The sequence below is a fragment of the Perognathus longimembris genome, chromosome 2 (genome assembly GCF_023159225.1).
Source record: "Perognathus longimembris pacificus isolate PPM17 chromosome 2, ASM2315922v1, whole genome shotgun sequence".
Classification (NCBI taxonomy): Eukaryota; Metazoa; Chordata; class Mammalia; order Rodentia; family Heteromyidae; genus Perognathus; species Perognathus longimembris.
The window spans coordinates 41,245,045-41,269,615 of record NC_063162.1 but is presented as its reverse complement, the minus strand read 5'-3'; positions in this window follow the sequence as shown (position 1 = coordinate 41,269,615).

Here is a 24,571-nt window from a genome sequence, read left to right as displayed (position 1 = left end):
AAAGAAAAAGCTCATGAGTCTCCAGAAATCACATGAAAGAAATTTATTGTTTTCTTTTTCATAATTTTGTTCAAATCAGTGAGAAGTAATGTACTAATTTCAACATTTAACCCTATCAAAGTCCAAAAGCAAAAAACAGCAATTGTTCTTGATCAGAGAATGGTACAAACACAATGAAAGAAAATACCCACTTTGTACTCCAAGTATAATCCAGCAGTGGTGAGTGATTTGATAGATTGTTGTAATAAACTACTGGGCAAATTTTTTAATGAAAACATTTCATTTTCTTAGCATGAAAGCTTAGCAGGAACCATTTTGAACACATGCTGAAAAGTACAAAATAATATTGTAACTTGACAGAAGATAATAAAAATGTCTGTTTCAGCTGAGATGTAGGTGTCTAGACAATGCAGATGTTCCAAAATAAGAAATGATGGAGTAGCAACTTGAAATATTTCCTTAAAACAAAACTTGAAAGAAACAATTGCCCAATTAATAAGTGAGCTAAAGACTTAAAGAGAGACTTCTCTGAAGAGAAAATGAGAATGGCCAAGAGACAAGTGAAGAAGTACTCAACATTCCTGGCCATAAAAGAAATGCAAATCAAAACAACATTGAGGTTCTACCTCACCCCAGTTAGAATGGCCATTATCAAAAAAACTAATAACAGTTGCTGGTGGGGTTGTGGCCAAAAGGGAATACTACTACACTGTTGGTGGGAGTGTAAACTTGTTCAACCATACTGGAAAGCAATGTGCAGGTTCCTCAAAAGGCTAAACATAGAGCTCCCCTATGACCCAGCAATCCCACTTCTGGGCATTTACCCAAAAGATCACAAATAAGGCCATACCAAAGCTACCATCACAATCATATTCATTGCAACATTATTTTCCCTAGCTAAAATACGGAACCAACCCAGATGCCCCTCAGTAGATGAATGGATCAAGAAATCATGGTATAAATACACAATGGAATTCTATGTTTCTATCAGAAAGAATGACAGTGTCCCATTTGTAAGAAAAATGGGAAGACATAGAAAAAAAATCATACTAACTACAGTGAGCTAGACCCAAAGAAACATAAACTCTTACATCTCCCTTATTGGTAATAATTAGTATATGTCTAGGATAGTCCTAGCAGATGACCACAATAGCTCAATAGCTATGTACCTATGATCACAGAATATGATGCTAAGAGAAATGATCTCCAAAATATTGAAACAAGTGGTTTATCATTGCTGTTGTTATTTTCAATGTACTATGTGAAATTATTTCTTTTTTCTTTTGCCATTTACCTTATAATTTAGCCCATGTTATCCATGTATTTGATTCTGGTAGCCTGTGTATTTTATATATCTCTGTCTGAATTGGGGAAGGGAAGAGGAACATTAAAATGGAGAGACAATGGGTAATAGGTGAACCAATGCAACAGCAATACTTAAAGAATATATGTTGTAAACTAACAGTACAACTCTGGGGAGGGATGGGAGAGGAGGGAGGGAAGGAGGGAGAAAAATGAAGGAGGAGGTAACAAGTTTGACAAGAAATGTACTCACCACTTTACATATGTAACTGTAACCCCTCTATACTTCACCTTGACAATAAAAAATAAAAATAAATAAATAAAATGCAGACATGGTTAGGCTCTGTTGATAAGAGCCAATGAAATAATGAATGGTTGCTAAGCATTAAAATGCTGATATGCTTAAATAGTTTTCTTTAATTCAGTTTGGCTCCTGGGTTCAGATAACCAAGAAATACTGTGCATGAGTGCAATATTGGTAAGATAAAGGAAACACTGCTCTTGTTCTTGAGAAGTTTTGAATATTACACTCACCACCATTTTTTACTAGATCTCAAATTTAGGCTCAAAATATTTAATTATATATTTTTCTGGAGCCCTAAAAAACAACAAAATAGCAGGTAGTACTTTGTGGGTATAAATGTTTATGCATTCCAAGAGTTCTTCTCCAATAGGAAATCTGAACTGTTTTTTTTTCAAATTTTTATTATCAAACTGATGTAAAGAGAGATTACAGTTTCATACGTTAGGCATTGGATACATTTCTTGTACTATTTGTTACCTCGTCCCTCATTCCCCCGTCCCTACTCCCCCTTTCCCTTTCCCCCCATGAGGTGTTCAGTTCACTTACACCAAACAGCTTTGCAAGTATTGCTTTGTAGTTTGTCTTTTTTTACCCTGTGTCTCTCAATTTTGGTATTCCCTTTCAATTTCCTAGTTCTAATACCAGTATAGACGGTTTCCAATATACTCAGATAAGATTACAGAGATAGTGTAGATACAACCACAGGAAGGTGATACAAGAACATCATCAATAATAGAAGCTACAGATACACATGGGACGTTGAAAGTAGTTACAACTGTGATATAACAATCGTTTCCATAACACGGAGTTCATTTCACTTAGCATCATCTTATGTGATCATAAGGGTATAGCTATTGGGCTCTTGTGATCCTCTGCTGTGACTTGCCTAAACCTGTGCTAGTTATTCCCAATAAGGGTCCATTCCCAATAGAGTCCATGTTTCTTTGGGTCTGGCTCACTTCACTTAGTATAATTTTTTCCAAGTCCTACCATTTTCTTACAAATAGGACAATGTCATTCTTTCTGATAGAGGCATAAAATTCCATTGTGTATACGTACCACATTTTCCTGATCCATTCGTCTACTGAGGGGCATCTGGGTTGGTTCCAGATTCTAGCTATGACAAATTGCGCTGCGATGAACATTGTTGTGCTGGTGGCATTACTGTGATTTTGTTTGTGGTCTTTTGGATAGATACCTAAAAGTGGTGTTGCTGGGTCATAGGGGAGTTCTATATTTAGCCTTCTGAGGAATCTCCATACTGCTTGCCAGAGTGGCTGAACCAATTTACATTCCCACCAACAATGAAGTTGGATTCCCTTTTGGCCACATCCCCTCCAACAATTGTTATTGTTAGTTTTCTTGATATAGGACATTCTTACTCGGGTGAAGTGGAATCTCAATGTTGTTTTGATTTGCATTTCTTTTATGGACAGTGATGTAGAGCACTTTTTCATATGTCTCTTAGCCATTCCCATTTCCTCATCAGAGAAGTCTCTTTGTAAGTCTTTAGCCCACTTGATGAGAGGGCTATTGGTTCTTTGCAGTTTTGTTTTGGAAGAAGGTATTTTTTTTAGTTCTGCATATATTTTAGATATGAGGCCTTTGTCCGGTGAATGTCCGGTAAAGATCTTCTCCCAGTCTGTGGGCTTTCTGTTTATCTTGCGAGCTGTGTCCTTTGCCGTGCAGAAGCTCTGCAGTTTGTTGCAGTCCCATTTGTCCAGCCTTTCTTTTTTTTTTTTTTTCTTTTTGGCCAGTCCTGGGCCTTGGACTCAGGGCCTGAGCACTGTCCCTGGCTTCTTCCCGCTCAAGGCTAGCACTCCTCCACATGAGCCACGGCACCGCTTCTGGCCGTTTTCTGTATATGTGGTGCTGGGGAATCAAACCTAGGGCCTCGTGTATCCGAGGCAGGCACTCTTGCCACTAGGCTATATCCCCAGCCCTGTCCAGCCTTTCTTTGATTTGCAGCCTTTCTGGGTCTTTGTTAAGGAAATTTCATCCTGTGCCAAGGAGCCCAAGTGTTTCTCCTACTCCTTCCTTTAGTGTTTTCAGGGTGTCTGTTTTGATTTTGAGGTCTTTAATCCATTTGGAATTGATTTTGGTGCAGGGTGATATATAAGAGTTTAGTTTTAGTTTCTTGCAGGTGTTGACCCACTTTTGCCAGCACCATTTGTTAAAAAGGCTATCTTTCTTCCAAACAATTGTTTTAGCTCCTTTATCAAAGATTAAGTAGGCATAGTTCTGTGGGTTCATTTCTGGGTCTTCAATTCTGTTCCATTGGTCTTCAGGCCTGTTCCGGTGCCAATACCAAGCTGTTTTTATTACTATAGCTTTATGATACAGCTTGAAGTTGGGTATTGTAATTCCACTGTTCTTTCTGCTTAGGATTGTTTTTGCTATTCTAGGTCTTTTATTGTTCCATATGAATTTCTGGATTGCTTCCTCTATTTCATTAAAAAATGGTGTTGGGATATTAATGGGTATTGCATTGAATTTGTAGATAGCCTTTGGCAATATTGCCATTTTGATTATATTAATCCTCCCAATCCAGGAGCATGGGAGGTTTTTCCATTTCCTTAGTTCTGACTTAATTTTGTTTTTCAAGCTTTTAAAGTTCTCATCAATGAGGTCTTTCACTTCTTTGGTTAAGGTTATTCCTAGGTATTTCATGTTTTATGGTGCTATTGCAAAAGGAGTTGCCTTCCTGATTTCAGCCACGGTCTTCGGGTCGTTAGCATAGAGAAAGGCCATTGATTTTTGAGGGTTTATTTTATATCCTGCAAATTTGCCAAAGTTTTGGATCAGCTCTAGTAGCTTGGGGGTAGAGTCTTATGGGGTTCTTTAAGTATAGGATCATGTCATCTGCGAAGAGAGAAAGTTTAACTTCATCTTTTCCTATTTGGATCCCCTTCATATTTTCTTCTTGCCTAATTGCTCTGGCTAGGAATTCTAGTACTATGTTGAAGAGCAGGGGAGAGAGTGGACATCCCTGCCTTGTTCCTGATTTTAAAGAGAATGGCTTTAGTTTTTCACTATTTAGAGTTATGCTTGCTGTTGGTTTGTCATAAACTGCCTTGATTATATTCAGGAATGTTCCCTGGAATCCCAGTTATTCCAGGGCTTTTAGCATAAATGGGTGCTGGATTTTATCAAATGCTTTTTCCGCATCCAGAGATAAAACCATGTGGTTCTTTACCTTGCTCCGGTTGATGTGGTGGATTACATTAATTGACTTGCGTATATTAAACCAACTTTGCATCCCTGAGATGAATCCATTTTGATTGTAGTGTATGATTTTTTTGATGACCTGTTGAAGTTGATTGGCCAGAACTTTATTGAGAATTTTTGCATTTATGTTCATCAGGGAAATCGGTCTATTGTCCTTTTTCCGTGATCATTCCCTGCCTGGTTTTGGGATGAGGGTTATACTGGCTTCATAGAATGTGTCTGGTAGTGAATGTTCTTTTTCAATTTCATTGAAGAGTTTGAGAAATATTGGTGTGAGTTCTGTCTTGAAGGCCTTGTAGAATTCTGCAGTGAATCTGTCTGGACCTGGGCTTTTCTTGGATGGGAGATCATTTATTGCCGTTTCTATTTCAATACTGGATATGGGTCTGTTTAGAAGGTTTAAATCTTCATGGTTGAGTTTGGGGATATGAATTTTTTCTAGGAAATCATCCATTTCTTCCAAGTTCTCGAATTTGTTGGCATAAAGGTTTGCAAAATAGTCCCTTATTATTTTCTGAATTTCGGTTATTTCTGTGGTGATATTACCTGTTTCATCTCTTATCTTGTTTATTTGCGTGTGCTGCCTTCGTTTTTTGGTCAGGTTTGCCAGGTGTCTGTCTATCTTGTTGATTTTTTCGAAGAACCAACTCTTTGTTTTGTTGGTTCTTTCGATGTTTTTTTCTTCTCTAATTAATTTAATTCTGATTTGATTTTAATTATTTGCTTCCATCTATTGACTTGGGGTTTGGCTGTTCTCTTTCAAGGAAATTAAGGTGCTTCCTTAAATTGTTGAGTTGCTGTTTCTCCAGTTTGTTGGTGTATGCATTCAGAGATATAAATTTTCCTCTGAGTATTGCCTTTGTTGTGTCCCAAAGGAGCTGGTACTTTGTGTCCTCATCTTGGTTGAATTCCAAAAACATTTGAATTTCCATTTTAATTTCTTCAATGACCCACTGATGGTTCAGCAATGTATTGTTTAGTCTCCATGAATTGTAGGATTTTCTGTGGTGGCTGTTTGAGTTGAGCTCTAATTTTATTCCATTGTGGTCTGAGAGAATGCAGGGAATGGTTTTGATACTTCTGAATTTGTACAGATTTTCTTTGTGCCCTAAAATGTGATCTGTTTTGGAGAATGTTCCATGTGCTGCGGAGATGAATGTGTATTCTGTTGTTGCTGGGTGGAATATTCTGTAGATGTCAGTTAATTCTAGCTCCTCTATGCAATTATTTAGTTCTGTGATTTCTTTGTTCAGTTTTTGGCGTGTTGATCTGTCCAGAAGCTGCTCTGTGGGTGCGAGTGAGAATATCTTTCATGGGGTACTCACGCTTCCTCTGCGATTTCAGCCCATCCGTGCTCAGCTGCCGTCTGGAGGATTTCTCCCTGATCTACACTGTGTGCTTTAGCCGCGCGGAGTGCAGGTAGTTGTGCCTGTGCCGGCACTGGCGCTGCAGCGGGACGCCGCCTGGAGCTCAAATCTGTGTTTTCAGATGAGCAAAGTCAGTTTTTCCTTCCTGGCCAGAATCCCTGTACTGTTAGAACTTACTCTGGCTGTCTTTCTAGGTGTAAAACTTTCTATGGGGTGAGAAAACTGCTAGGGCTCTGCTGCTCCTCCACCGTCTTCCCAGAAGTCGTCAAATCTGAACTTTTATTTGCACTGTTTTTATCTTAACTATTGCATAAAACTAGAAGATTAATTTAATTTTTGTACGGAAAATACTTTTTTCATTAAAAAAATAAAAACCATTTCTTTGATAGCTTTTTTGAGTTGCTTATTTGTGTATATATCCAAAATGTTTTTGCTTTGCTTATAGTATATAAAGAATTTGACACAAAAAGTGGAAAGACATCCTGTGCTCATGGATTAGAAGATCTAATACATTTAAGGTATCAATAGTATGCAAAGCAATCTACAATTTTAATTCAATCCCTGTTAATATTTCAGAAGCAAGTTTGGCAAAAAGTGGGGGGGAAATCTCTCCTAAAATTTTCATGTAGTTTCAAAGGATCTTGACCAGTGAAAGCAATCTTGAAAAAGAAAATGTTGATGTTTTCTAGTTCCTAGTTTCAAAATCTTAATATGTAACTACAGTATAGTACTAGCCTAAGGACAGACAAGTAGATCCAGGAATATAGCATAGAGAGCCCAGAAACAAACTCTGACTTTTGGACAAAAGTGCTAAGACTATTCAGTGAATTACAAAAGTTTGTATTCATCAAGAATAGGGCAGGGCTGGGGATATAGCCTAGTGGCAAGAGTGCCTGCCTCGGATACACGAGGCCCTAGGTTCGATTCCCCAGCACCACATATACAGAAAACGGCCAGAAGCGGCGCTGTGGCTCAAGTGGCAGAGTGCTAGCCTTGAGCGGGAAGAAGCCAGGGACAGTGCTCAGGCCCTGAGTCCAAGGCCCAGGACTGGCAAAAAAAAAAAAAATATATATATATATATATATATATATATATATATATATATATATATATAAAAGAATAGGGCAAATATCCACTTGAAGAATAATGAGGCTGAATACTTCCATTATACTACGTACAAAAATTGACTCTTAATGAATTAAAAGACCGAAATGCAATAGCTACAACTATAAAATTATTGAAAGAACACATAAGGTAGAACTTATTGGGTTGTGTGATAGTTTCTTGGAAATGACTCATGAGTCTGTCTAGGGGAGACCTCAAGGCTATACAGGGAGGAGAAACCCCAGCTGAGCCATCTGCCCAAGTGCCAAGCATATGAGTGAAGTCCTAAGACCCTGTTCAAAAATTCACTCTAGATGACACGGTGGAGTAAGAGTCCTGCCAAAATTACTGCCTCATAAAATCATGAGCTATAATAAATATAATGAGCATAATTTGTTATAAAGCAGTAGATAATAAGAACAAAGGGTTTAGGAATTTAGTTTGTGACTCTCCCAACCTTCCACTTTCCTTCTAGTACCAGTAGTTGGAATGAGATGACTGGGAAAAATAAAATATAATTACAACTGATGTCAAAATGAATTCAGAAAAGTTGAGTTCTCCTTACTTCAGAGTAAAATTAGACACATATTCTAGAAAGTGACAATCACGTGGAAAGGGATCGGCGAAGCACTGATTGTAAATCGCAGCCCACTTTACAAAGGGAAAATACTAATGTTGATGAAGACATTTTGCTATTGCTACTTTTTTTCCTTGTAATTGCAAACTCCAAACTAATATTCTGCCAATTCAACCTGGCAATGTCTCTAAGACCTCAAACACCTGCCCATCCCTTACTGAGTCATCTGATGACATTTAACAAAGGAAGAATAGGTGGATGTTGTCACAGACACAGAACAAGGGCATAGCACCTAAGAGTTACTAACACAAAACAAGAAAACTATTGCTGTCTTTTCAAATGGCCAATAAAAATCTCCCAGTGATCTGTCTTACTGTCACCCAACGGGTTGCTCCCGATGTACTTCGTGATGATGGTGCAACAGGGACCAATTTCTAATGCTATGCTGAGAAGTATAAAGGAAGTCAAAATTTAAACAGTACTTTCAATTCCAATAAATTCTGAGTTTGACAGAGGACAAATAAAAATAGTCCATCCAAATCAAAGACACTTCTCATTTCATATGCAAACTCAAGAGGATGTATGTCATTTACTCCAAACCATGACTTACAAGTATTTGTTTTTGGCATTTTCAGAGATCAGTTCCCGACAGACCTATTACACAACAAGCAATTTCATTCAGCTTGAAAATTGTACTTTGTAATTACACTATCCTTCAACAGTCTCTCTGACTGGAATGTGAATAATCCAGGGAATTATATGGCTTAACATACTTATACATTTAAAATAAAGCTGGATATAAAATTTAAGGCACAGGATATGAACCAATACCCATGCTAGTCTTCTCTGTAATCCCCAATCCAGGCATTTCAATTACTTTGGTATATATAATCTTTTAAATTCATCATGTTTACTAGTCTGTTTTTCTTGTGTTTTTCAAAGTAATGTTGGTTTAAGAAGAATTCTATTTGGCTGTGGTTTTTCAGGTCTTCACAGGATATAAGAGAAATATGTCTTCCTCACACAATAAATAGATATTATTTTGACTTGATTTTAGTTTGCTTTCTACCATTTAATACTACTGACTTAACTGTTTACTGCCTTCACTTCTGCATTTGCAAAATTAGGGCATACATTTCATATCTACTTGCAAGGTTGTTATAAAGTTTAGAGATGATGTATGCTAAAACATGGAACCAAAATCTCTACAGTTGTTACCTATTGGAGGCTTGGATGAGTAGCCTTGACCTTTCATGACTCAGTTTTCCCATTTGTAAAAATGATCCACAATTCACTTTCTCATGTGCTTTATGCCTTCACTATAGAATTATGTGAGAATTAGATATAATTGTGTATATGTGGATATATATACATATATCAGCAAATTTTTAGTAAATGTTGGCATTGATGATGAGATAATAGTTATATCTATACTTAGCAGTTGCCCAACAAATCATAGTCATTGTTTTAAATATTATTGAATCTAAAGAAGATTAAGTAAACCCTACCCTACATACATTCAGAAAAGGGAAACTGGACCATGGGGTCTTATTACTACTCTCAATTCTAACTTAGAGTCTTCCCATTCAAAAATAATCCAAGTTTAGAATTTGTTGAGAATCTAAATTCATTACAAAGATGACCAGAATCAAATGAACAATTTCAATCCCCTTTGGTCAGCCATTAATAGTCCTGCTTGTTATACTTTAAAAGCAACTTTGAGCCAAAGTGTCTGTAGCTCATGCCTGTAATCCCAGCTTCTCAAGAGACCGAAATTTGAGGATCATGATTCAAAGACACCTGGACAGGAAAATCCATGAGACTCCAACTAGCCACCTAGAGGAGCTATGGCTCTAATAGTACAACACTAGCCTTGAGTACAAAAGTTATAACACCCCCATCCTGAGTTCAGGTGAGTTCAAGACCCAGAATCAACAGGCAAAGACACACACACACACACACACACACACACACACACACACACACACCTTTGAATCTCTCCAGAATGACACACCTTAATTCCCATGAAGTCTGAGCTGGGGTAGATCTGCTAGTGACCACAATGTGCAGAGTGTCTTGAGAATCACATGTTTAGTCATTTAACATCTGTTTCCTTGGTGGCAAGGAAGAACCAAAAACAGGTCCAAAGCTTGTATATCTTTCTATTCTTCCCTTCTAAATTCTCTACTCTGGAACTTCTTTTTATATATATACTTATTTATTGTCAAAGTGATGTACAGAGATGTTACAGTTTCAGTTTCATACATTAGGCCTTGGGTACATTTCTTGTACTGTTTGTTACCTCCTCCCTCATTCCTCCGCTCCCTCCTCCCCCTTTTCCTCTCCCCACAAGAGTTGTTCAGTTGTTTTACAACAAATGGTTTTGCATGGAACTTCTTAACCTTAGGAAACCTGCAAGATCTTAGGATTTGACCTTATGAAACAGAATTAGCACAATATGAGTTCCTGAATAAAATACCCACGTAGAAAATTTGAATATTTGTGGAAATTAAGCAATCTTGTTAGTTATTAATGGATACTAATTATTCTCGCAAAAGCCAGATACTTTAATTAAAATAAGTTGTGTCTTAAGATAAAATTGTAAACTCAGCTGGTAGTCATCAATCAACTAAATTTTTTTAGGGTATTTATATGAATATGCTCATGAGTTAGAAGAGTTAGTAGAAATTTCTACAACAGACTCAATCAAACTATGTCTAATCTTGCTGATCTTATATGTTATCTTGCCCCTGAGGAAAAGTAAAAACAGTGTGAAAGGATTTGAAAGGCTTACATAACTAATGAGTCAATTCCCTTTGTGCTCCAGACTACAAGATTTTGCAAGTATGCATAGAAAAATAAAATAATTTTGCAAATCTTCAGTTATGTTCAATCCTATGGTAAACAAAGGTAATATTTTGTACCAGTTTTGTAGACCAAGCAAACTGGGTATTCACAAAAGCCCTTCTTAGTTGTAAAGTGTGCAACCACAGCCACAGCATGGGTTTCCCTATATTTAATTTCACCTTCACTACAGAAAACCAAATCCTACAGTAAGACTTCCAATAGACCAATAATGACAATGGGGAACTGAAGGTCCTAACCTCTCCTTTTGGGGAGTTTGAGTGGGTCCAGGTAGAACTGAATACCAAACATTTACAAGCTTTGAAAAAAAAAAAGACTGATTGGAAAATGCTCCTTAGAGAAGATCAAAGGTTGGAGCTTTGTGGAGAGAGGATTGGGATGGTTTTTAAATCAGTTTTTAAATCATTCAGCTTAGCCCAAAGCACCAAGGCCTTTGCAGGACAGAGAATGATTTTGACATACAGAATAAAATGAGAAAACAGAATGTAAGAGGGAAGTTTAATGAACAATTTTGTGTCGATTTTTTAAATGGGATATAATTCCTTTGAAAAAGAAAAAAGGAAAAGAAAAAGAACCTAATAGAATAACCCATGCTGTCCAAAGTAAAAGCGATTATAAGCAGGAAAGCTGTCCGTATGTGACTGTTACATGAAGCATGGAAAGAGTAGACAGTCAAGTCAGACAGACCAAGGTCCAAATCTTGCTTCCACTTAGCAGCCATGACAGACTGCTTCTTCCAAGCCCTTCTTCCTCGTCTGCAAGAAGGTGGCTTTCCTGCATGCTTCTCATAGACTTACAGAAATGTGGTGAGGTGCTTCATGTCAAGTGCCAGCTACAGAACTCCCAGATAAGCAGCAATGCCATTATCCTTCCGTCAGTCACCTCCACATGTCCACATAAAATGGTATCTCATTGCCTTAGAAGCCACATCTAACCATTGTCTTTCCGGGTATAATACCATAGGGCCATAAATGACTGACAGCATTACATAACCAAATGCCCTAATGATTGGCTTGCATTTGTCTTCTCAGCTGAGACACCCATTGAGATTTCCAGCCTGCCCTTGCTGTTAAGAGCCTGGTCTGCAGACAGCAATTTCAGCAACACCTGGGAGCTCATGTAGCATGTGTACTCTGAGAACTTACATATACCTGCAGCTTCAGCACTTGCATTTTGAAAATAATTTGTATAGGCATGGATGTTTGAGACACACTGGTCTGACTCAATACCAGCCAAAGAATTAACTTGTTCTCCATGTCAAGTTTTTATAGACATGACTTCTAGAATACAATAATTGACATTCAAATTGCCACAGAAAAACATGGGCTTCATTCCTGCTTTCGTGTTCTGATATGCTTAGCTCTTAGATGTTTTGTCCACAAGTGAAAGTCTTGAATATGCTTTTGGGGTGTTTTTGGTAATGAATATTAGAGAGCAATAAGCCCCCCCCACATATATATCAGTACTTCATTTGTTTTCTTGCTGAGGATGGAAGCCAGGGCCTTGCACCTGCTAGAAAAGTGCTCTACCACTGAGTTCCAGCCCCAGCTCCAAACTTCTTTACATAATATTCAATGAACAGTTTATTTTCTATATACAGATCATTTTCCATGACACATCAAGTTTATTCCAGTCATGTCAACTCATTTAATGCACTTCATGTGACAAAGTTCATCCTAATCTTGAGTACGTCTAACTATAAGAACATTTTCATATTCTTTTTAATTCTTTTATTGTTATTATAAAGGTGATGCACAGAGGGGTCATAGTTACATAAGTTTAGTAAAGAGTATATTTCTTTTTGGACAATGTAACCCCTTTTGTCACACAAATGTGTTTATATTTATGTCTTTTTTAATACACATGGATGGAACCAAAAGACTGAATAAATTTGTGTTCATCATTTTCTTTAAGAAGGACACTGGAGCAGGACTCCTTTGAAAGACTGACTAATTAAAAGTAAAATTACAAACAAGGATCTAGTCACAGAGGCTTGACATCCTGAATCTGATATTTAAGGGAGACCTGAAGATTCTCATTTTCCAGACCAATGAAGCTGAAGTAAGATTGGTGACATTGAATTGGGGGGGGCGGGGGGCTGGGAACATGGGGGAGGGAGTGAGGCCACAAGGCCAATGAGTGGGGCCTTCTGTCAGGACTAAGGTAGAGACAGAGGAGAAGACAGTAAGATTCAAAAGAAGAAAAATCTGAATCCTTACAGAGGTCCTGCAATGGACTAGTTGGATGACTCTGAAGATGGTAGAGTAGCGACTTGGATTAACCTAAACTGATCAAAAGGAGGAAGAGGGCCTCTAGCATGGGACTCCTTCAAGAGACCACACCAAACAAACTACACATAAGCAGAGTCTGGCACCAATCAAGAGGCTTCCAATTTAAATATCTACAAGAAGAGAACAAACTTAGAAAAATCAAAGCAGATGTCAAGGGCAAGTGCGCTGCAGCCACAAGTTGCAGCTAGTGACCACCTTAGTTTTTTATTTATTTTTCTTTTTGTTTTTCCTTCTATTTTTGTCTCCCCCATCTTTTTCCACTGCTATGTTCTGGTGACTCAACCTCACCAACCAATAGCAACAATATTATACTTATGACCCTAAAGCTGAGTCTCAGAACAGAAAAGGCAGCCATAGCAGCACGCACCAGGAAGACCATGGCCAGAGATAAAGTGACTCCAAGACATAACTACAAAAGTACAGCAGGTCTTCGATCAATTTAGAATTTATTCTGGTGCACGACAGTACATGAGGGTCTAGCTTCAATTTTCTACATGTTGTATAGCCAAGTTTTACCAGCATCATTTGTTGAAGAGGCTGTCTTTCTTTCCAACCTGTGTTTCTGGCTCTCTTATCAAATATTAGGTGGCTATAGGTCTATGGGTTCAATTTGGGATCTTCTATTCTGTTCCGCTGGCCCCCAGACCTACTCTTGTGCCAGTACTAAGCTGTTACGGCTAGATACCATGAAAATATTACAGGAAGGAGCAGGGGAAACACCAGAGCTCCTAGGCACAGGTCGAAACTTCCTAAGTAAAGATACAGAATCACAACAAATCAAAGAAAGACTGGATAAATGGAATTGCATCAAACTGAAGAGTTTCTACATGGCAAAAGACAAGATAATTAGAAAGCCCACAAAATGGGAGGTTTTTACCAGCCATGCATCATTCACAGGCTTCATATTTAAAATATACTTAGAACTCAAAAAATTAATGCCCTCCCACCAAAAAAAAAAACAACGAAACAACAACTCCATTAATAAATAGGCTAAAGAATTAAGTAAGAATGGCCAATTGACACATGAAGAAATGTTCAACATCTCTGGCCATAAAAGAAGTGAAAATCAAAACAACATTGTGATTCCACCTCACCCCAGGAAGAGTGGCGATTATCAAGAAAACAAACAATAACAGATGTCAGCAGGCACATGGCCAAAAGGGAACAGTACTACACTATTGGTGGGAATGTAAACTTGTTCAACCACTCTGGAAACTAGTATGCAGTTTCCTCAAAAGACTAATAGCCAGGCACTGGTGGCTCACACTTCCTAGCAACTCAGGAAGCTGAAATCTGAGGATCACAATGGGAGTCCAGCTCAGGCAGAAAAGTCCATAAGACCCTTATATCCAATTAACCTCTCAAAACAAGGAATGGAGCTGTGCCTCAAAGTGGTAGAGCACTAGTCTTCAGCAAAAAAAATCTCAGGGACAGCACCCAGGTCCTGAGTTCAAGCCCCACAACCATCAAAAAACAAATAAGCAAACAAACTAAACTAAACATAGAGCTTTCCTGATTCAGCAATCCCACTCCTGAGCATTTATTTAAACAATCACAAACAAGACTACACTAAAGCTACAACCATGTTCTTTACAGCATTGTTTAACATAGCCAAGAAATGGAATAAACCCAGATGCCCCTCAGTGGACGAATGGATAAAGAAAATGTCATTTATATACACAATGGAATCTACTTTTCCATCAGAAAGAATGATATTGTACCATTCAATAGGAAATGGAAAGACTTAGAAAAAATGATATTAACTAAAGTAAGCCAGACCCAAAGAAATGTGAGTTTCATGGTTTCCCTCATCTGTGGTAACTAGAATGTGCCTATAAATCTACAAGTAAACACACTGGATGGTACATGAAAAAAAATACACTAAGACATGATAAATTATACAGGTCTCTAGGCATTCACACAGAGTGAGACCAAAGGAGAATATTCATAGGAGGATCACATAAGCCCAATAGCTATGTGTGTTTGACTATATAAAATAGTATTTATTAAAATGAGCTCCAGGAAGGGGAAACGAGGTTTGGGGGTAATTTTTCTTTTTTATTTAATTTTATTGTCAACGTGATATACAGAGGAGTTGCCGGTCCCTTCCCCTCTCCCCAATCCCCACCCCCCTTAGTTTGTTAAGTTCATTTCCCACAAATTGTCTTGTGAGTATCATTGTTGCATTGGGGTAATTTTTCTTTGTTACTGTTTTTGTTTGCCTTCCCTTTTGTCTTGTTTGTCTTTGCAAGGCTCAGGGTAGGGCACGGAAATGGAGGGACAAGTAGTGAACAAATACAGTGGTGGTACTCACCAGACACTATGTTCACAGAGAACTATACAACTCGTAGGTGGAGACAAAAGAAAACCGAGAGAGAGCAAGGAAAAAGTACTGACTTATGTAACTGTAACCCATCTGTATATCACCTTTACAATACCAATAAATAATTTTAAAAAGAAAAGAACGTACAGCAAGGCTTCTGACCCCGAAAGGGTCTTGGAGGAAACAGGGAAACAGTCTTGGCAGGTTCCCTAACCCCAGGAACTAACCCAGTGGGGCCTCTTACGCTGGGGAGTGGTGAGTTTCTGGCCAGCAGCCCCTTCCTCCTGCTGCGTCCACACCAAAACTGTCAATCTTAGGAACAGCGAGAGAGAGGTGAGTGTCAGCCCTCAACCTCTGGCATGCCTATGGGTGGGACACTCTTACCCACAGCGCCTGAAGTCTTTGCCTAGCCAGCCCCCAAAAGCCATCTGTGTTCTCCCGACCAAGACTCCCCGACCTTCAGTGCTAGGAATCCACACCCACCCCATCCCAGCAGCCCACCTGAACATCCTTGAACACTGCCAACATCCCACAGCACCTTGGTTCACACCTAACCAGGCCCGAAGGCCCATTTGTGCATCCCCACATCTGACACCATCAGACACAGCACCGCCAGAGACCGGTGCTCAGCTGGACCCCAAAGCCTGCCCATGCCTCTCTGGGGACCCCAATACATACCTCAATGAAGGAAATGATAGAATTAACAGAGATATACACCACTGACATCAACAAAGAGCTAGGAAACACCAAACGCTCTATCTCCCCATTGCAAACCACAGTTGAAAGCATAGCAATAAAGTAAATCAAGTAAAAATCCATATCAGCAGTTGAAGCTAAAGCACAGATATTAGAAGCAAAAATCCAAGGCATGGAAAAAACACTCAGAACATACCAAAGGGATATTTAAGAATTGGCAGATTTGGCCAAAGGATCAAATCTATGCAGATCGAGATAGATGGTGGAGAATTCAAAACTAAAGGCATGGAAAACTTATTTAATAAAATAATAACAGAAAACTTCCCCAGTCTCAAGAGACAGAATCTCACCCATCTGACAGAGATATACAGAACTCCTAGAAGACCAAATCCAAAAAGAAGTACTTCTAGGCACATGATAAAAAAAAAAAGGAATTAATTTTAAATGCAGCAAAATCCAAAAGAAAAGAACCTTATTGCAATGGGAAAAAGATTCAAATAACTGCAGACTTCTCCACAAAATCCTGAATGCAAGGAGAGTCTGTAGTGGTGTATGTAATTCAAGCTCTGAATGACAATTACCAATTTAAACCAGTGTTGCCAGCAAAACTAACATTCACAATTGGAGAAACTAAAATCTTCCACTACAAACAAAAACCAGAGGAATTCATGAACAGGAAACCAGCACTACAAAGGATACTAAAGGAAAGCATAATCACACAGAAATGGGACAAAGGTTGAACAAATGCAGCAGTAATACTCACTAGACGCTAGGTTAAAAATGAACTATACAGGGCTGGGGATATGGCCTAGTGGCAAGAGTGCCTGCCTCATATACATGAGGCCCTGGGTTCGATTCCCCAGCACCACATATACAGAAAATGGCCAGAAGTGGCGCTGTGGCTCAAGTGGTAGAGTGCTAGCCTTGAGCAAAAAGAAGCCAGGGACAGTGCTCAGGCCCTGAGTCCCAAGCCCCAGGACTGGCCAAAAAAAAAAAAAAAAATGAACTATACAACTTGTGGGGAGGGGTTGGGAAAGAAAATCTGGGAGAAAGTGAGGGAAGGAGTAACTGTGCAAAAAGGAATGTACTGATTACCTGACTTATGTAACTCTAACCCCTCTGAAAATCACTTTACAGTAATAATTTTTTAAAAGTCACTAGAACACTATTTTAGTAAACACAAGCATAGGCAAGCTGCAGGAAAATAACAAAATGGCAGGAAGCATGACATATTTCTCCACTGTAACATTGAACACCAACAGGTCTCGAAGCTGGTGGTTCACACCTGTAATCCTAGCTACTCAGGAGGCTGAGATCTAAGGATCACAGTTCAAAGCCAGTCTGTGCAGGAAAGTCCATAAGACTCTTATCTCCAATTAGCCACCAATAAACCAGAAGTGGAGCTGTGGCTTAAAGTGGTAGACACTAGTGTTGAGCAAGGAATAGCTCAGGGACAGTGCCCAGACTCTGAGTTCAAATGCTATGACTGACATTTTTTTTTCATAAATCAGCAGGCTTATCTCCCCAATCAAAAGATGCAAAGCAAAAGATTGAGTCAAGAAACAAGATCTAACCATTTGTTTTCTCCAAGAACCATATCTCACAGTCAAAAATAAATATAAATTCTGAGTGAAGGGATTAAAAAAATATATCTTTCCTGATTCTGAGGATGCTCCAAATTTTTCTAAATTGTGAACCTCACTAGATTATTCAGTGAATCAAATTACAATGAGTTATTGATTATATGTAAAGTACCCTTCATGGTGCTTGGGAGTGAGAGCTCAGTAAATGATAGCTATTAATACTGAGCAGGAAGTGGCGCCACCACCGCCATCCCAGTTGGGTATCCCATCCTTCTATATGACTCTGTGGGAAATAATGTGAGCTCTCACAAACCATCCACTGCAGCATTTGGATGAGAAATTACAGCGTCTTACTCCCTACATCAATTTCATTATTTCAGATACTATTGAAAAGCATCTCACATAGTTTTCAGTCTTTGAATCTGTACAACAGTTACCTGTGCAGCCACTGTGACTATCCTTACTTTACAGAAGTCAACTCTGAGACACAGAAAAGTACCTTGCACAAGGTCACACAGTTAAGCGGCTGTCATAAGCAGCTGTCATTTTCCCCCTTCCTCCCCAGTCTCATAAACTTAGCAAATGTTTGGAGAAGAACCTTGCTGTAAACAGTGAATGGTAAATGCATGCCAGCCTCACTGAGCTATCATGTCTCCATGTCAGTGAAAAAGTCTTCCATATGTCACCGTGAAGGTATTTTTTAGATGCAATTAACATTTTAATCAGTAAACTTTGAGTAAAGCAGATTATTCTCCTTATTATGGCTTAGTCTCATTGAATCAGTTAGATAGATTACGAACAAAAACCAGGATTTTCTCCAAAGAAGGAATTTGGTTTCTGGATTGAGATACAAGCCTGGCATATTTTCCACCCCACCTATTCTGTATGGAATTCACAAATACAACTACAGCACCTCTAATCTGAATTAGCAGACTGCTGGCTTGCCCTACAATCATGTGAGCCAATTTCATAAAGCAAATAAAATTTTCTATTGGATTTGTTTCTTTGGAGAACAACACTGACTAAACAAACAAGACCATAAACTTTCTTTCCCCATCCACTGAGAATTAAGAGAGCAAGCACAGCCATTCACAATGATGGAAGGAGGGTTGAGAAAATATTCAGAGTGGCAGAGGCTGTAACATCAAAGGTGTGCTGAGGGCAAATATACAATTTCTTGGTTTGTAACCTTAACTGACTTGCTCACTGCTCAGTATCTCTTAGTTTTCTGTACATTTCCTGAGGTTAGTTTTTCAGCATTAATATAGATTTACTTATACTCCTTGATGTACTTTAACTTTACTTTTCTATATAAGTAATCCCAGTTGACCTTGGTTTCTTGCAGCCAAAGATCTCTGGTATATAATGGTATAGCAGTGATAGAAATTTGAGTGTCTAACTCCAGTATCTGTATTCTGAGAGCTCTTGTCCTCTCCTGTCCTCTCCTCTCCTTCTTTACTCCTCCTTTCCTCCCTCCCTTCCTCTCTCTTTCTTCTCTCCTTTCCTCTTCTCCCTCTCCTCTCCTTCTTTCCTTCCTTCCTACACCCCTCTCTCTCCTGCATTGGGAATTGAGCACAAGACGTTGTGTTTGCTAGACATGTACTCTATCACTTGAACCACATATCCATTCCAGGTTTTGGTTGTTTTTCAGTTAGGATCTCACAGACCAGCCTCTGTCAGGAGGATCTCCTAGGCCCCCCTGCCTACATCTCCCACATAGCTTGGATTCCAGTCAAGAACCACTATAGAAAACTTATTATTTGATATAAATTCTCACTAACTTTTTTGTCTGCACTGGCCTTTGTTGTGATTCTTATCTCCACTTCCTAAAGGGCTGGAATAACAGAACTGAGTCCCCATGTCCAGCCAACGTCTGTTTTTAACCTATTTCCTTTCACATCTCACAGAATTTCCATTTTTGAAAAGACCTTAACAATGAGGTCCAATTTTATAGTAAATAAACTAAGACAGTGTGGTTCTAAAATTCAATAGAAATATAAATAAGATATGAGGTGATCTGTTTACTAATATAACCTAGATGAATTGTTACCCTAGTTCCCCTTGAAATGGCAAAGAAAAGCAACTTTGAAAAAACTGAATGCTTGCCTAGAGATTGATATTCAAATCAACAGACTTTGTAATTGAAATTTTCTTTTGAGTTTCAACTAAGGCCAATAATTAAACTGGCATCTTACTAATAAAACACTTGGAAACTTGAAAGAAACACTTAAAAAAAACAGTAATATAGTCAGTGTTTCTGAGCTTACAGAGTAGTCTATAAGTTAAGTCCTCAAAGGTTAAAACAATATCAAGCAAGAACTGGGTTCAGCCATACATGCCTAGAAATCTAGCACACAGCAGGCCAAGTCAAAAGGATGGGAAGTTCAAGAACAGCCTTCACTACAGCCAAAAAATGTGACAGGAATTTTTTAAATTGATAACTTATATCAGGAAAACACTTTCCTGATAGAAACACATACCCAGAAAATCTATGCTGGAGAAACTGTTTCTAATTTGGCCTGGAGACAGAAAAGGGAAAATATCTGTTAAATCACTGTGAAATTTAAGCTACTGATTTGATTTTAGCACAGAATGTTCATAGACAATGGATTATAAAGTGCCTTATAACAGTCTCACACCTGCAATATTTTAATAATTCAGTCTTCACTTGGTCAATTGGTAAGAAGAAAAAGAAATCTAAAATCTCTTTCCTGTCTTCCTTTCATCAGCTTCTCCAATTTTCTCATTGTTTGAGGGTCATGATATTTCTTATGGTGGGTTTCTGTAGCTCTGAAAAAAAACCTATTGTACTGGTAAAGTAAAAAATAGTATATTTTATATAATATCTTTAATAACTACATTTCAATTTAATAGCAGAAATAAGAAGTATCTAATATATCTATATAACAAGAAGTATCTAATATAATATATTATTTATAATATAATATAGATATTATATGCTATATAATGTAATATAGATATTATATAATATGTGAGAAGAAAGGGAAAAAAATAGTGGATGTCCAGAAAGTTGAGTGATGAACCAGGAGAAACATCCTTGTTAGACATGGTCAAAAACATTCTAAATGGAGTGCCTGGGGTATACTCTGAAGTTAATTCCGCCACTCAAACACCATCTTCATAGTACCACAGCATTTCAGCTAACGTGTGCCAGATACACAAGTAAATGTGTGTGTGTGTGTGTGTGTGTGTGTGTGTGTGCGTGAAGGAGAATGAAAGAGAAGCCATTTTTCACATCTTGAAATACACAAGACAGATGGAAAAGACAACTCAGTCTATGCGCAAAAGACTGCAGGAAGGGCTGGGAATGTGGCCTACTGGTAGAGTACTTGCCTCGCATACATGAAGCCCTGGTTTCGATTCCTCAGCAAAAAGCCAGAAGTGGCACTGTGGCTCAAGTGGTAGAGTGCTAGTCTTGAGCAAAAAGAAGCCAGGGACAATGCTCAGGCTCTGGGGTCAAGGCCCAAGACTGGCAAAAAAAAAAAAATTGCCACTTTTAGGAGATTATTGGTGACAGTTCCATGGTACCTTTGAACAAGTTAATAGAATGGCCAAACTTGTTCAGAAAAAAAAAAATTATTCCAGTTCAGTTCTCTGAAGGAAATATTTAACATAGCTTAAGAAAATTTTAACGAATCCATCTGTACATTCTTTGGTTTGCACCATTGTTCATATCTTCCTATGTACAAAAAACCTAAATAAACAATTTAAATATTTATTTCTGTTTAGTCTGGCCCATGCAGGTAATTCATTCTACTCAGAACTGCTTTACTTATTTTCTCTATCTCAGTGGAGTTGAGATTCTATCTTCCTTCCCTTTTGACTTCTGAAATTTTGTCTTTAAAAAAAAATAGATGACTGTTTCCTCTGAACTAAAGGGGGAAAAAATAGTTCTTTTCATTGGGTTATTATTCACTCTTTATGTTTGCCTTTTCTTCTCTCCTGTCAGTACATCCCATTAAAAAAAATCTTGTTCAATAACTAGCTAGCTGAGTTCGTTTTCACATAAATTTATTCATATCACAGCAGCTACTTGGCAAAGAATTCTACAAAATTCACTGACCTTGAAAGCCAGATAGATATGCAGAAAGCTCTAACTCTTCTTTCCGAACAGAAGTATCTGCAACATGACGTTTTTCAGGTACTGGAGGTTCCAGTGTACAAACAGTACTATCTCTGCATGTGAAGAACACCAACTATATTCCCTTTGGTATGTCGGCTTATTATTTTGATGACCAGCTGCCAGTAGTCATTTGCTGCAAGGCTAGTGTGCATTGCCCAGTATATGGGCAGAGATTCCTGAACAGACTGCCTCCGTCATTATGATCCATATGGCCAAGATCAAATGAATGGGGTGGGAGAGGAGAGTTCTTACTCTGGGTAACAGAGTAGCTCAGCTGTGCAAGTGAGAGAAGCCAGAGAGAGCAAGCACATCATTTAATCTGTCTGTCGGTCCCTTTCTTAATGGCTCTTCAATTTTCTTCAAAGAACTTATCCTAGGTGTCATACTATTCATCTTCAAGATATTTCTTTCTTTACAGTTTTTATTAGTATATAGTAGTTGTACACCAAGGATCTCATTCTGACATTTTCCTAGACGCATATTATCTAATATGATTAAATTCACCTCATTGCTTTCCCCTCCTCCTCTGTAACACAACTGCAACAGGTTTCGTTTTTCTATGTTCATACGTGCAGATAAAAGAAGTGCCATTTCGTTTCCCGGTCAGGGAACCAAAAAAAACAGAAGTGCCATATTTTATAGGAAGAAAGTGGAAGTATATCAGTATCCTTGTGGTCCATTTGGTCTATGATACAATAAAAGTAGACAACAAGGAAATGTGGCTTAGCAGTACAGTGCTTGCCTAGCATGCATGAAGCACTGGGTTCAATTCCTCAGCACCACATAAACAGAAAAAGGCAGAAGTGGCAATGTGGCTGAAGTGGTAGAGCACTAGTCTTGAGCAAAAAGGAAGCCAAGAACAGTGCTCAGGCCCTAAGTCCAAGCCGTAGGCCTGGCAAAAAAAAAAAAAGTAGACAATATTATCCTTATATGCCTGATCTCTTAATGAGAGGCACCAATGTTATTATGAGATAAACAGTAATATCTTCTAGCAATGTAGAAATAAGAAACTCACATGAACTCCTGTCAACCTCCAATAATTACCAGAAGAATTCAGTGACTATCTTCCTATAAATACACACACATAATTCTAAATAAATGACTTAAAAGCCCAACAAACGTACTTTATCATGTATTGCTCACTCTTCTGGACTTTAACTCTCACAACCATCACAGGTGTTGTCTATAACCTGTATGTGTTCCTCAATGTTCTCCATTTATGCCTATGCAGATATGGCAAGCACCAACTCAACCCAGTTAGAGTTTCAATGAATGGGATAATGAAGAGTTTTCAGGAGTACTGAAGATTTTCACATCGCTATCCGTATTTGTCCTTGATCTATCCTCTCTCTCTACTGGACAAGGCCAGATTCCTCAAAATGTCCCCAAAGTGATATTTTCCCTCTGCAAACCTGGGGCTTAGGGTAGCTCCACTTTAGAAAGTCTGCCACAGAGAGGGATACAGCACAGAAGGGAAACTTTCTCCAAGTACTTGGAAGAACTCAGGGAAAGGAGAGGCCAGGATGAGCAGCAGGGAACTGCAGAGGAAGGAGAGAGTAGTGAGAAGTCTATGGAAAGGATTGAAGAAACGAATGTACCTCAACTAGCAAAGATAAAGGGCAATTTAGTAGAACAAAGAAGAGCACAGATACTGGAATCTGGGGTCCTGGGTTCGTATCACCATTGAAAATGAACTCCTAAAAATTCTTTTGTACCTCACTTTTCTCATCTTCAAAAGAGACAGTAACACTGCCTCCGTCATACAAGGTATTCACGTCTTATTGCTGTCATGACAATGGACAGAGAGCTGCATGGCTTAAAGAATGAAAATGTATTCTGTATCACAACTGTGGAGCCAACAATCCCAAAAGCACAAGATGTTGAGGCCTTGGTTCTTTCTGAGGGCTCTAAAAAAAAAGAGCTGTGCTGCTTTCCAACTGTTAATGGGCTGCTGGCAGTCATTGGCTTATATCATCCAATCTCTGCCTTTGTCTTCATGCAGCATCCTTCCCATCATTTGCTTTCTGTGCATGTCTATCCCATGGTCTAAATTCCCATTTTTATAAGGACTCTAGTCATATGGGATTACTGCCCACCCTAAAGTCCTCATTTTACCTAATTACATTCTGTAGTACCAAGGAGCGAGTTTAATCTTTTTCTTTGGAGATACACAATTCAACCTGTAACATAAGATTTCTGTGGGAAGAAAGCAAAATGATGGGCCTATGTACCTAGATTACATAAAAAGCACCACATAGTCATTGGCTGACACTAATAGTAGTGGTGTGGTTTACTTAAAGGGTTAAACAATGTATTTAAGTGGATCCAACCACACAGGTGAAGCAGCTTGATATATAGCATGTTGTAACTGACTGGACAACTTCTCCATTCATTAAAGAGGAGACAGCTAGAAGTTCCAGAAGGCTTGGAGACAAGATTGCAATAGGAGGAGACTCTAGCTGAGTAGTTGGGAGAAGTTAAAGTCCATGAAGATAGCTCTACAACATGCCATGTGAAATTATAGATTTGTTGTTGTTGTTGTTGATGATCCTCTTGTATCCCCTTCCTGTGGTTGTCCCCGCGCTATCACTGTATCTCATCTGAGTACCCTGGATACTGTATGTACTGGTATTAGAACTAGAGAAGGGAAAGGGGAGGGAGAGAAATGAGGGAGGAGGTAACAAATTGTACAAGAAATATACCCCTTGCCTTACATATGAAACTGTAACCTCTCTGTACATCACTTTGACAGTAAATAAGTAATTATTTTTTAAAAAAAGAAATTCA